This window comes from Chinchilla lanigera, unplaced genomic scaffold (genome assembly GCF_000276665.1).
Source record: "Chinchilla lanigera isolate Chin_1 unplaced genomic scaffold, ChiLan1.0 scaffold00064, whole genome shotgun sequence".
In the NCBI taxonomy this organism is placed as follows: Eukaryota; Metazoa; Chordata; class Mammalia; order Rodentia; family Chinchillidae; genus Chinchilla; species Chinchilla lanigera.
This window is the reverse complement of record NW_004955465.1, coordinates 13,735,622-13,739,616: the sequence shown is the minus strand read 5'-3', so window position 1 is coordinate 13,739,616 and position 3,995 is coordinate 13,735,622.

The following is a 3,995-nucleotide window of genomic DNA, read 5'->3' as shown; positions in this document are numbered from 1 at the left end:
TATTATGTTATCCTTCTTTTATTCTTTAAAATAAAAAAAAAATGTGTCCTGTATTATATTGTTCTCCCTTGCAAAATAACCCTCAAACCAACACAAGGTCACACTTAAGAAATGAGGAAAGAAAATCGAGGGCAGAGAATCAAAATATAGATAGTAAAGTATCTATACTCAAAATTTATTGTCAGCTATTAGTAACAAAGGTCTGAAAAACATAATATGTAGTCCTCTCATAAGAGAGGGCTAAAAGTAAACAGGGTAATTGCTTTTCATCTTTGGAGTCATTAAGGATTCTTTCCACCTCACTGCCATCCTCTGCATGTAGCTTGTCTTCCCCTGGCTGCTGAAGCACTGGCCAATAATTACAGTCTGCAGGAGGGACAGAAGATGGACCTCTCCTTTCCAAGTCAGATTTTTTTTAGATAGGGTCTTGCCATCTTGCTGAGCCTAGCCTCAAAACATTTAGATCAAGGGGTCAACCTGCCTCAGCCTCCCCAGTACCTGAGACTACAGCTACCTGCAATCAATACTTCTCAAGGTGCTGTGCCAAATCAGTATTTTTCAAGGAGCTTTCTAAGATCACAAAATCTGTAATCATGGCTGCAAACATAGTAAGGAAAGGTAATCTTTAGTCTGGGTGCCAATACATACAGATAAAAGCTAGAGTCCTGACTGATGATGCCTGCAGTCTCAACTACTCAAGAGGCCAAGGTGAGGGGATCACTTGTACCCAATCTGGGCAACATGAGACCCCCATCCCTCCCCAAAAGGAGCTCTGTTGTTTCATACAAAGGAGAGAATACTTATTTATAGGCAGTCTCTGTCATAGCCCCAGAAAATGGTATGAGACTTCAAGTTGAAATGTACAGAGACCACCTCTTAGTAAATATGCCCTGACAGATACATGGACAAATGAATAAATTAATACAGGGTATAAAGAACAAAATTAGAACTAAGAGACACAATAGTGCTCTAGTAGCGATTAGGAGGGGATGCGTCAGGGAAAAGAGAAAAAAAGGAACAAGCAGGGATAAAAACAGAGGAAGCCTGTGCCAGAGGCCTTAACCCACCATGCTTCCAATAACAACCACCACCACCACCAGCATTTCCACCTCACTACCACCCTCACCACCAGCACCACCAGCACCACCACCTCCACCACCATCACTATCACCACCAGCATCATCACCTCCATCTCCAACCACCTCCACCACCAGCACCACCACCGAGCAACATCACTAGCACCACCACCACAGCAACTTTATTAAAAGCTTTCTGAAAAACTACAATTTGAAGCCAGGTATGGTAGTACACACTTGTAATCCCAGCCCTCAAGAGGCTGAGGCAGGACCTTGGGTACATAGAAATTTCAAGGTCAACTTGAACTGCATAGGGAGATCCTGTCTCAAAAAACAAAACCAAACAAAAATGCTGCAGTTTCAATCCATTTAAAATGGTATCCAAGGATATTTCATAATGAAGAAAAAATCCCCTACACCCTATCTCTGTAATCCCACCTCCAGTGCTTTCCCATACCATACTGGCAAAATTCAAAAGCCTGAAAATATACAGTTTGTGAGGCTGTATAAAAACAAGCATTTTCCCACTTTGCTATTGAAACTGCAAAATGATATGTCTCCTACAGAGACACACTCTCCTTTCTCTTATTTCTCTTTCTCAGTGTTCATTGCTGTATTATTTGTTACAGTGAAATTCTGGAAACAACACATACATATTCCTAAGAGATGTTTGAAGAAATTATGGCATGTTTATATAATGAATTATTATATATATATGTAAAAGAGGGCTACTTCTATGAATAGATTTGGAATAATATATAGGTTCTTTACAAATGATAAAGCAAGGTATGTATGTATATACTTTACAGTGGTAAAGGAAGTAAATAGTTATTTTTGCAAGAAAAAGAAAAAAGGGAAGGGAAAGGAGAGAGAAAGAAAGAGGAGAAGGTGTAAAGAAGGAAGGATATGTAAGACAGTAATGAAAATGGAGTATGAATATGTACGAGGTAAAGGGGCAATGAATGGAAGCAAAGTTCTCCAAGTACTTTTTTATATAATGTTGATTTTGAACTAAGTGTTTTGCATGTTAAAAAATTAATTGAAAAGAAATTAAAAGACAATATACCTTGAAACTGAGTAAAAACAGAAACAAACTATCTTACCTGTTTGTAATACAACTATACAGAGAAGAGAATAAATTAAACAGTTACAGATACAGTACTCCAACTATACTTAGTTAGTGCATTATAAGTCAACAAAAAGAAATCAAGAAAATAAATTTTGGACTCTACATAGTAGGTATATTGTTGCTAGTGATATTGGTATTGTAATCTTAAAACTATTTTGTTCTAAGATAGAGCCAATCAAATAAATGCATAGTGGCTCTTGGGGACCATGATTTTACCATTGGTAAAAGGAAGAACAAATGTATTTTCACCACGGGTAAAAGTAAAAACAAATGTATGAAAGTTGAAATGAAAAACAATTCTGTGAAGTTGTATTTCAGTAGGAAGTATTCTATAAGATCCTGCTCTACACACACATGCACACATACATTTTTCAGCTCTTGTTCACTAAGCTTATCCATTGCCTGAGACCCATTTATGGGACAAAACACCTGACATATACAACTTAAAGGAGGAAAGGTAGTTTGGCTCAGGATTCAGAGGTTTCAAGCCATGGCTGGCTGGTTCCAAGATGGAAATAGCATGATGTAGGGACAGAGGGCACAAGCAGAGATAGGGCAAGACCTAGGTGGCTGACGATTATAAATTACCACATGCTGATCGTGCACTACTAATGAACAAGTTACCCTTGGGAAACTAAAACGCACTTACTGCAAACTCCTGGTCCAAGGGTGGAACAGGAAAGTGTGCAGCTTTGACCAGCTACTTAGGTTCTGGTATATCAGTTCTTTTGCCACTACTGACCAAATCAAAGAGGCCATTTATTTGGGTAAAAAAGAAAAAGGATTTACTCCAAGCCAGCTCTGAGGAGACAGGGGCATCTGTTTGCTCAGATGACCATCACCACATGTGTGGGTGGGTAGGGTGTTTCATAGTAAGGAACAGTAGAAAGCGGAGCAGGATGCTGCTGTTCTCCACACATGCTTTACTGTAGCGGTCCATTGGGTTCTTGCTGTACCCCGGGAAGGAACGGCGGCAAGAATGAGGGAAAAATAGACAAGAGACAAAAGCTGGGATCAGGTGGGGGTCCCCCTCTCTCAGCGGAGAAGGGGAACTGCCCAAGAACAGTAGAGTGTCTATTTATACCAAGAGGTTGGTTGATTTTTGCCTCACTGTCCAGCAATCAGTTAACAAGGACAATGGCTTGCTTACGTGTGTCAAGGAGCTCCCGTGTTCTTGGGGCTTCGTCCTGCACCTGTGATTACCTTCCAGCTTCTGTGGTTCCAACACTTTACCACTTCCAGCCATCTTCAGCTCTTTGTCCTTCTCCTTGTGGAAAGGACACTGGGCTCCAACCTGCTGTGGTAGCATCTTCACAACCTCTCGCTGCTTTAAGGCAGAGGAGAGGAGGGGGTGTTGGTGGTGTGCTGGGGGGGAAGAAGTGTGGAGACAGGGCTTGTCTCTAAAGAAAAAAGCCTAATTAAAATTCCAGTTCTCACTGCTGGTTACAGAAAGGGCCTGCAGTATCTTGTATGAGAAAGTAAGGCACAAAAACTGTTTGAGACACAGAGAGCAAATGACCACATTTGACATTGCTTGAGCATTAAGTAATGAAGCTAACGGTAACAATGCATTTTAAAATAATCCATGAGCTTCCCCTGTCGGAGCTGAGCTGCACCTTGGATGGCTTCGGGAACTTGGGTGAGCTGCCGCTGCCCCCACACAGAGCTTGGGACCAGGCAGAAACCTGGACAGTGGTGGGCCTGAATCCCAGACATCTTCAGGAAGTCTGGTGAGGCACGGTGGCACCTCCCTGACCAGTGTGCAAGGCAGGCAGAACCCCAGGCACTCT